This window comes from Cnephaeus nilssonii (genome assembly GCF_951640355.1).
Source record: "Cnephaeus nilssonii genome assembly, chromosome: 2".
In the NCBI taxonomy this organism is placed as follows: Eukaryota; Metazoa; Chordata; class Mammalia; order Chiroptera; family Vespertilionidae; genus Cnephaeus; species Cnephaeus nilssonii.
The window spans coordinates 60,269,906-60,281,194 of NC_137073.1; positions in this window are offsets into that span (position 1 = coordinate 60,269,906).

Below are 11,289 nucleotides of genomic sequence, written 5' to 3' on the forward strand. Positions count from 1 at the left end.
CTGGGACCCAGGCCTTCGCTCCGGCCGCAGTGGAGAAGCCAAGCCTTGAGGCTAGGCTTCTCCGCTCCGGCCGCAGCAAGGCTTGGCTTCTTGGCTTCTCCACTCCAGCTGCAGCAAGGCTTGGCTTCTCCGCTCTGGCCACAGCGAGGCTTGGCTTCTTGGCTTCTCCACTCCAGCTGCAGCAAGGCTTGGCTTCTCCACTCCGGCTGCAGTGGAGAAGCCAAGCCTCTCCAGTCTTCAGTCATCTTCAGTCTTCAGTCTTCGCTCGGGCCGGAGCCTTCAGTCTTCAGTCTGCGCCTGCATATGCAAATTAACCTGCCACCTTTGTTGAGTTAATTTGCATACTCACTCCTGATTGGTTGGTGGGTGTTGCGGAGGTATGGTCAATTTGCATATTTCTCTTTTATTAGTGTAGATTATTGATGCACAATTGATCAAAACAACATAAATATATTGCACATTTTGACAAATTATTTAACATTATGTGTCTCTTAAGGAAACGAATGAGCCTCGTTTTTAAATTGATATATGTGTGCATACTCTTTATTGCTTAAATGAGTCAGGATTCAGCTTCAATTATTTCTAGTTTTTATTTTTTTATTTTTGGAGGGGTAAGAAACTTTGTTCATATATTGGGAGTGTATTGAGTTTTGTTCTAGAAATGTTACTCAGTTGTTTGAACTCCTTGCCATTTATATATGCCCCAAATCACATAGCAACATACCAATAAGAAGTATTTTTAATTATTTACTAGTTAAGTCTTCCTTTAATTTTGTGGAAAACAACGATTTGGAAATAATTTTGAAATGAAAATTAGTTACCCAGTCATTAGAGGTATTGGCTTTCTTAATACTAACAACAGTATTTCACATTACTCTTTATTTGCCTCATGGAGGTTTTCTCAAGCCAGGAATTGCATCATAGGAAGATTAGCCATGATCAGAGGGTGGCCCGTCTTTGTAAAGTGAAAGCAAAGGTGGAAAGGAGATCCTGTATGACCTTTAAACCACATGAGTGTTCTCAGATCATGTTTAGATAGGGTACATATAAAATTCGGGTTCTGGAAACTGATTCCCTGAGAACCACCTGTCTGCCTGGCTGTCCTTGGAATGTTTTTGAGTTTCCAGAGGTCTGATTACTCCTGTTGAAGACCCTGACCTAGCTAATGAGGTTTCCGGTAGCAAACAAATAGGATGGGCCTTCCTTATTTGTGAACTTTACTACTGCTGGCTTTTTGAAGGTTTTACTCATGTTTCTACTGCATTTAGCTGGCATAGTACCATTTAAAATATGGTTATATAGGGAAAAGACACACTATAAACTTAGACTTTAAAATTATCATAGAAATACTAAATAAAATAACCAGCAATAAATAAATAAAAAAAGCATCTGGTGTTCCTTTACAGGATTTCATGCAAATACACAGGTGTGGGGCCCTGTCTGGAATACACTGGATGTTCAAGGCCACTCTAAGCATGAGCCTAATTGGAGTGCTGAAGGCTAAGATACTATTATGCAGGTGCAAGTTTGCCACAAGCTTTAGACTGTGCAGACATGCCTTTCTGCAGCAAAATACTGATGGCAAAGTGTCTCTTGTTTGAGCATGTACTAGTATAAACTGTTGCTGACCATCCTGCTGTGGCTGCTATTGTGTGGAGTAAAACATGTCCCATTTGCCTGCTTGTACATGCATGTTCTTCCGATTTCCTCATGGAGGAGGGTCACGTCCCTGGCTGAGGAGCTTGCACCCAACAGTTGGCTAGTTGGAGGCAGGATTCTGGGGTAAGTACCCCATCTACCTGGTGGGAGGATACATGGCCCCCAACCAGGTTGTGGCTGCAGGAGTTCAGAAAGAAAAGATAGATCAACAGCCTAATGCTGTGTTACTGGCTCTGTGGAAACTATTATCAGTAGGATAGCGTTTTAGAAGCTGCCCATGAAAGGCAGTTCCCTGAGACCAGTGTGCCTCCAAGATTACTTAGACTGCCCCAGGAAGGAGGAATATAATCTTACAGACTGAGAACAAGCCCGAGGGACCCAGTTAGGGGGGGACCCGGAGGACCGGAGGCCACATATTGAACTTACTATTTATTGATCATTCCCCGCCCCCCCTCCCCCCCAATGTGCAATGTGTGTGGGCACTGGTGGATACGTGTGCGGACTGCAGCTGATTGTATGGCAACCCGGACAGATATATGTCCCGGTCCCATATAGACGGGTACAGAGGCAGGACTGTCTGTGTACGGCAGGCAACCTTAACACTGGGTATTGGCCGCCTCCCCCGAAGGCCCACAGTGTGTAAATCTCCCCCATACCTGAATACATCTTGGGAATAGATGTATTGCAAGGGTTAAGTATTGCAATGACCAGGGGTGAATTCCACCTGCGGGTGTGTGTGATAAAACCTACCACAAGAGGGCACCTGCATCATGCAGCTGTGACTCTGCCTAACCCCCCCCCCCCCACCTCCACCCCTACCCCCACCCCCCACCTCCCCACCTCCCACCCCAACCCTCGGTGGTGCCAGTGCGGCAGTACCGCCTCCCAGGAGGGCATGAGGAAATTGGACAATTTTGCAGCTGGCAAAGGCAAAGGCAAAGATCCCTGTAGGCCCACACATAGCCCCTACAATGCTCTAATAGGCCTGTGGAAACACCTGATGGCACCTGGTGGGTGACTGGATTACAGAGAACTGAATAAAGCGATGCTCCCATTACACTCCACAGTGGCGGCTGTAACAGATCTGATGGACATTTGACTTTGTCTTGGGGCAATATCACTATGTGGAGGATTTGGTTAATGCTTTCTTCTCCATAGATATAGCCCGGAGAGCCAGGGGCAGTTTGCCTTTGTGAGGAGAGGCCAACAGTGGACTTTTGTTGTTCTCTCTCAAGGATATGTGCACAGCTCTACCATCTGTCATGGTCTGGTGGCCCAAGATTTAGCCACCTGGGGCAAGCCTCCCACAGTGACAAAGTTCATTATATTGCTAATATCATGCTAACCTCTGATTCTCTTGCAGATTTGAACACAGCTGCTGGCGTGGAACTCATGGGGATGGGCAGTGAACGACTGCAAGGTTCAGGGACCTGGCTTGTCTGTCAAATTCTTGGGAGTTGTCTGGTCGGGTAAGACCAAGGTGATACCCGAAGCAATCATTGACAAATGCAGGCTTTCCCCATCCTACTACAGTGAAACAGTTACAGACCTACTGGTCTTTGGGGGTATTGGAGAGCATTCATTCCCCACCTGGTGCAATTGTTGCGGCCCTTATACCAGTTGTCCCAGAAGGGAGAGACATGGAACGGAACTTAAGGTTGAGGAGGCCTGTCTCACTGCCAAGAGGGTGATGGCCCAAACCCAGACCTTACAGGCTGTAGACCCAACACAACCATCGGGGCAACAGCATGGGCAGAGAAGGGTGCCCATTGGGTTCCGGTCTCAGCCGTGGAAGGGGGCCGAGAGTCGGTACTCCCTCGCTGAGAAGCAGTTGGCAGCCACTTATGCGGCCTTGCAGGCCTGTAAGGCAATCGCCGCACAAAGTAAGGTGCTCATGAAGACTGCCATCCTATAGCCAGCAGTTGGCTTAGGTCCTGGGTGACCACGCCCAAGTCAGGGGTGGCACAAACCCCAACTTTAGCAAAGTGAGGGGCCTATTTGGAACAGAGGTCAGTGGTGAGTACCAGTCCTCTGTCACAGGAATTGCAGACCCTGTTGGGTCCTATGACATATGAGATCCTGGCAAGGGATGAAACTCCTATGGAAGAGTTACTCCCTAGTCGGTTCTGAGAGGGTGTGCCATCCCTCCTGGAGACCATCTGGTACACGGACAGGTCAAGTAGGGGGAACCCTGCTACATGGATGGCAGTGGCTGTCAGTTTGGATACAAACTGTGGTTTGATTCTGGTACTGGGCAAAGTAGCCAACGGACTGACCTAAGAGCAGTCTGGATGGTTTTGACAAAGGAGCCTGGCCCTTTGGCAATTGGGACATTCAGCTGGGCTGACGTTAAAGGCTTAACCTTATGGTTGCTGCAATGGCACAAGCAGCAGTGGCTGGTAGGACATAGACCCGTGTAGGGACAGGAAATGTGGAAGGACACATGGGAAGTAGGGACTTCCAAAGAAGAAACAATATACCATTTGAGTGGCCCTGGGCCACTGCTAGCCCCTGGGAATGGTGGAGCAGATGCCTTGGCAAGGGTCTGCGAGGTAGTACCTTCCGCTGAAGATCGGCCGTGGTGGCTCCATTGGAAATTGGGGCACGTAGGGCCATGGACAATGGTGCAGGTAGCTAAGCGGTGGGGCCTGGTCCTATCTACGGGGGAAGCCCTGGCTGCAGTATGAGGCTCTTCCCCGCTGTGCTCAGGCATACCCCTGTTAATATGGCCTCCAGGGAAGGAGAGCCATGTCCTCAGAGGAGAGGCCCCCGTGCAACATTGGCAGGTGGATTTCATTGGGCCTCTTCCTCCAGACCAGGCTTTTAAGTTTTCCCTGACAGCTGTAAACAGTGTCACAAGCCTCCTCTTCGCTTACCCTGCAAAGGAGGCCACCCAACGGACAGTTGTCCGAGGCTTGGAACACTTGGAGGCCACCTATGGGCCACCTTAGCATAGCAGGTGATAATGGAACCCATTTCACAGGGAAAGAGGTATCGAGCTGGACCAAGGCCCAGGACATAGCTTGGCAGTTTCAGTTCCATATCATCCCCAAGCTGCTGGGATGATTGAGTGGTACAAAGGCCTGTTAAAGGACAAGTTCCATCTAGGGGTGGACCCACCTAGCTTAAAAGGTTAGGCTAGATGATTGGATACGGCCATCAGATTGCTGAATGAGCAGTCCAGGAAGATGGGTGTCTCCCCCTTAGAGTTAATGATGCGGAGGTTCCTCAGACGCTGCAAGTGCAGGTGAAAACAACCGATGAACTGTTACACCCCAACGTACACCCATCTGGAACTTTGCCGCTGCCTACACCTGCCCCCTTGGCAGAGTGGGAGGGGGCAGTGTGGACCTGGCCATGGACTGTTACTGGGGAAGCAGGGTAGCCCTCCTATCCCCTTGGGGAAGTAGGTATGACTACAAGTTACAGTTGCACCCCTTAATCCAGCCCTGGCCTGTAACCGGGCAAGTCAAAACTGGTAACATGGGAAGGGAACATTGTTAAAGGGAGCTTATGCTATCGCCCTCTGGCCAGTGCCAGATTTCCCAGTGCTTCCCCTGTGATGCTGGCCCCGTGAAAGGGGAGATCCAACCACAGCGCTGGGGAGACACCATTGCTGGCATCATGCCCGAAGGCCGTGATCTCCCTGTGATGGTCTCAGTTTCTCTTTTGTCTCTTCGACCAGGGTGAGCTTGGCTAAGAGCGTAGTGTCATGGGCACACACCTATGCTCGAGTACACAATGTCTCCCGTTGTTGGGTGTGCACAGAGATTCCCCCAGGACAGGCCGGCGGATTTCCATGGTGCATCCATCCGGCCACCACTGCCAATTGGACATGGCTAGCTGACCAAGACTTTGTCAACGCCTCCTCGGACCCTGTGTGTCAAACCATAGAGACTTTAATCCGGCGGGACCATGGCAATGCCCACCCCTTTATTGGTTATACAGTGTGGAACGGTTGGGGGTGGCTGTTAGGAGAGCAAGTAGAATTAAGAGAGCCTATAGACGGGTATGTGGAGGAGCAGCGAGGCAGTAAGAATCACGTTGTTGGCTGGCTGCCTTCAAACTTGTGTCATAACATAACCATTAATGTTGAGGCCCGGAAGTGCTGGAATGGGAAGCGTCATACCGGCACAAAACCTGCAGGTATGATGATGCCAGGATTCCTATGGGTGTGTGGAAGGTATGGGTGGCCCTACCTCCCAGCGAATTGGTCCGGTCGATGTACCTGGGGAAGGCCCTACATCCTTGGGCGAATTCTCAAGACTTTAGAAGAAGTTCCTCATAACTGGGACTCAGTTTACCACGGGTGGCACCGTGTTAAACGGACTCCCTGGTGGTTTTACCCCTTAGCTGTATTCCTCCCTGCAGCAGGAACAATTAAGGTGGAGTTGGAAGTAACAGCTTTAGCTGAGCATACAGCTAAAGCCTTGAATCAGACCCAGCAAGCCCTTACTTTAATGATGGATGAAATGACCCCGATGCAAAAGGTGGTACTGCAGAAGAGAATGGCAATGGATTTTTTAACTGCTACAGAATGCTGTACATATATACCCGACAATCAAGGGAATGTAACCAGTGCCCTAGAAGAGATAGACAGGGAAGTACAGGCCATGCGAGCCCTGTCCCATTACCCCCTCCAAGGTCAGTGGTATATACTGTCAAGAGCATGGCGCTGGGCATTTGGTGGTATTGGAGTTGTAGTACTGCTCATAATAGGTTGTGGTTTGTATTGCTGTTGTGGTCCCTGGGATCACGGTGCTAGAATATGGGCAAGAGTATCCCACAGAAACCATCCGGTGTAAGGGGTGGAGTGTGGGGCCCTGTCTGGAATACACCGGATATTCAAGGCCACTCAGCCTGAGCCTAATCGGGATGCTCAAGGCTAAGATACTATTATGCAGGTGCAAGGTCGCCATGAGCTTTACACTGTGCACACATGCCTTTCTGTCGCAAAATACTGATGGCAAAATGCTTATTTTGTTTGAGCTTGGTTGAGCATGTATATAAGCTGTTGCTGAGCAGCCTGCTATGGCTGCTTTTATGTGGAATAAAGCATGTCCCATTTGCCTGCTTGTATACGCATGTTCTTGCGATTTCCTCATGGAGGAGGGTCATGTCCCTGGCTGAGGAGCTTGTACCCGACAACGGGATGTTCTATTTTATTGTTATTGTTGTTCAAAGATATACAATAGGAAGTGCTGCCCACAAGGTTGGTATTTGAGACCAGCATTTGGGCCTCTCTTTGGCTTTTGTTGATATTTTTCAGGATCTCTGTAGCAATTCATGCCATTTAATGGGGCAGTGTCCAATTCTCAGTTATTAGGAACTTGACAGGTTCTTGTGGACCCCATCACATGGCCAGAATCACTCAGCAAGCCCCAAAGCAGTTGGGGAAAGGAAGCGCTGGTAGGAGGAGAAAGTGTTGGATGAAGCTGTGAAGACTTGGAGTAGTCTAGTAGTGTGTCCTTTAAGGCAAGGCCACAAGAAATAGGTGTTCTTTTGTCTCCTTTATGTAGTCAATTGGGCATAGAAGACAAATGATTAAGTTAAAAACTGAAGTGCTTCCCTCTGTTTCAGGAATAAAAATATAAAAATTGGTTGCTTTTAATCTTTTAATCATAGTTTCCATTTCACTTCTCCCCTCCAACTCACCTCTTTCATAACGAAATCCCACTTTAATTACACATGTAGTTGAGCTACTGAAGAACCAAAACAGCTTTTGTCATACCCTACTTGGCAACTCCAGTTTTCTCTGAGCCTTCCAGAACAGCCAGGAGAAGACTTTTGACTTCCTCAATAGGCAATGTCATGATTATACTTCAAGCCACAGACAATGACATGATGTTACTTTTCCACTGATATCAAAGTAAACTTTTCAACCATCAGAATAGTCCTAACAGCCCCGTAGTATTCCTTAAGATCTAGAAGGGTTCAACATACAGCAATTACTAAAAGCCTTCATGCTAGTGGTACTAACCTACCTGTGTGCATAAGAATCATGTGTGGTGCTTCTTTAAAATGTACCTTTCTAGTCCCAAAATCAGATTTTGATTCAATGGGTCTGTAAAACTGTTTATTACAGGTAATTATCTCATATTTCTTGGTGTCAACATTTGTATCTCATAATAACAACAAAAAAAGAAATTAATCCTTATTGGATGATTTATACAGTCTGGGTTAAACATAAGGCAGCAATGATTTTGTAATAACAGTGAAATAGAAAAATTATTCCTTCATATAGCATCAAATACTTCTAATGGTCACATTCGAGACCTATTTTCTATGTTCTTTACTGAACAAGATCAGCAAATTGTAGCTACCGCTGATTGGGATCGATTATATTTTGATTGTCCTGTCTTTCTTTATTCTTCTCCTAGTAGTTCATTTTACTGTGAACCAGGCCATCTGGAAAGTTCTTAGTGTATGTTGATATACATCAAGCCTAGTAGTTCACTTATTATTCCACAATTTAGCAAAGAATTTAAAATTCCTCATATTAAACATGGTCTGATAACCGTGTTGAAATGAAAGAAGGAATCAACATTAATGATATGTCCACTATGCACAACACTCGTTATGGCTGAGGTTATTATTTATATTTCATAATTTAGAGGACCCAAGCTAGAAAGCATAATGGATTCTCACAGATAGAAAGAGGCAGAGCTAGAATAGAAACCCAGTCTGTTAACAGCCCACCCAGGAGGTAAGGACACACATTTCTTGGCAAAAAGAAAACTAATGTTGTGGGGGAGCACGGGACTTGGTTGGAAAGTCTGAAAGAAGGAATTCTCGAAAGTTCGGGGGCTTCTAGGGGAATTTTGCCGAAGGCAGCAGACCCTGCCTTGACTTTTCCAAACAAGTCTGAGCCCCTGGGTGTTTACTTAGATGCATTCTTGCTTAAAGGACACTATAGACGCATGAGTTTCCTCAAAGATGCTTACCCTGCTGATAGTATCTAATAGTTAATTTTAGTTAAACTGTTGTTACAATAAAAGCCTAAGGAGGCAGGCAAATGGGGCTGCTTGGTTCCTATAGCCAAGCAGTCCCTTAGTCCTCTCTTTCACAGAAACATGTCAGAATAATCCATTCATCCATCGCTCAGGGTCTGCTAGTCAATCCTGGCATAATGTATTGGAGGAGATTCTTGTGACAGAGTGAGGTAATCAAAAACATTTCTCTTTAATGAAATCCCACTTTAATTATAGATATAATTGAGTTACTGAAGAAACAAAAATCCAGTGGTACTAACAATTTAGTTGTTCCTTTCTGTGAAGCCATATACAAGATTTTGAGTTTCAACATTTGCAACAACATGGATGGACCTTGGGGTATTATGCTAAATGGAATAAATCAGACAGAGAAAGACAAATACTATATGATCTCACTTATATGTGGAATCTAAAAAGCCAAGTCATAGCAACAGAGAGTAGAATGGGAGTGGGACGGATGGAGGAATTAAGGCGATGTTGGTAAAGGTGTATAAACTTTCAATCAGAAGATAAATAAATTGTAGGGATCTAATGCACAGCATTGTGATTATAGCTAACAATACTATTGTATACTTGAAAGTTGTAAGATCTAAGTGTTCTCATAAGAAAAAAGAAATTATAATGTGGCATGATGGAGATGTTAGCTAACACTACAGTGGCAATATACAATATATAACTGTATCAAATCAACATGTCATACACCTTAAACTTATACAGTGTTATATGCCAATTACCTCTCAATAAAACAAGACCTATAAATTAAAGACTTGACCCTGTAATAGATAGAAAACAGAAGGAACTTGGGGTTAGACATCACAAAAGGCAGCAGAGATGGTGTCTGTGTTTTTAGTGGTTCTATTCTTTGTATGCTTAGTGGAAAATTTTTATTTCTCTATACATTCCAGGCTCAAATTTAAAATAATTTACAAGATGAGTGTGTTTCATTTAGGCTTCATTTATCACAGTAGCTTTAAATAGGTTAGTCTGTGAATTAAAAAGTCTTATTTGGAAAATAATTATGAAACCTAATAAGTTTGACTTTAAATCGGCCCTGTAGAAAAATTAATGATCAGTGTTTCGGAATGCAATACCCTTCTATTACCCTCACGGGGTTTCAACCAGTGCGGGGGTCTCAGCATTTTTCAGATAAGAATTGGGGAACTTCAGTTTTATGCAAGGGAACGAATATCTTGCAGGGGGTACAGGGAAAGGGGAAAGGTGAGGTGGAGGGGAGAAGTGAAATGGAAACTACTATTAAAAGATTAAAAGCAACCAATTCCAGAAAAAAACATTTTTATATTTTTATTCCTGAAACAGAGGGAAGCACTTCAGGTTTATTTTTAACTTAATCACTTGTCTTCTATGCCCAATTGACTACATAAAGGAGACAAAAGAACATCTATTCCTTGTGGCCATGCCTTAAAGGACACACTACTAGACTACTCCAAGTCTTCACAGCTTCATCCAACACTATCTTCCCCTACCTGTGCTTTATTTAGTAAATTCCAAGCAAAAGCCCAGGGAAGATCTGTTTGAAAGTTGTGATTAGAGCTTGGGCTAGAGGGAAGTCTTAGATCCCCAAAATCTTCATGCAATTTTAAATGTTAACTAACATTGTGACAATTTTTAAAATTCTGTCCACCACCCTCCTCCTTCTAATACTGCTTCATAATGACCACAAGGCGTTTGGGCCTTGTGGGAATTGAGGCAGGGATTATTTTTATAGCTACATCCTGCACCAATAAATATATCTAACAAACATTTCTATAACCAGTTTATTTCAACGTCAGGGTATAGTTTTCTCTACAATTAGAGAAACTGACCCATCTCTAATGGCCAATTAATCTCAAAATGAGGATCAGAAAACCAAGGGGACATGGTGAGCCGGAGGGCCTCCCGGGGAAGAAAAACCACACAGTCAAGGCAGGGGTCAAAAATTCAGATATGTTCAAGGGTCCAGCGGGTAATAGGAATATATAAATCCACTGCAATAAAATGGTTAGAAGTGATGTGCTGGCCAACTGGAGAATGCACAGCCAATTCATGGTTCAAAAAACACCACGCTGGCTGAACTGAGTGGCTACATTCACTCCACCATGATACACATGTGGGATCCTTATTTTAAAGAAGTCCTATAGAAAAGGGATTAAAAGGAATAGGGTTTATTTGACTGGGGTTGAAGATCTCTAGTTTTACTTCTTTTTGCTTTTCCTAAATAAATATTAAAAATAAATAAAGCTTAGGGAAAGGTCAGGCCAATGAATGGACCAGGAGTTATCAGCAACTTGTTTGAAGCTTCCCAAAGTTCTCTCTGCCCCAATTCCCTCTTTTGTAACCAAAAAACAAAAACACAAAACCTTTATTGTTGAAAGTATTACAGATGTCCCCCCTTTTTTCCCCATTCACCCTCTCTACCCCTTCTCTCTACCCAATTTCTCTTCGCCACTGGTTTGCCACAGCATCTACCACTAGGCCCAATGCAGTTGTGCTGAGGGAGCCAGGAGAGCGGAGGGGACGCCCGTCTATCACAGTAGTTTTAAGAGCAAAGGTGAGCTTGGCAGATATGTAGCTGCAGTCTAGCTGACTGCCCACAGCCAGGTCTTGAGAAACGCGAAAAAGCATCAGATTTTCATGCAGC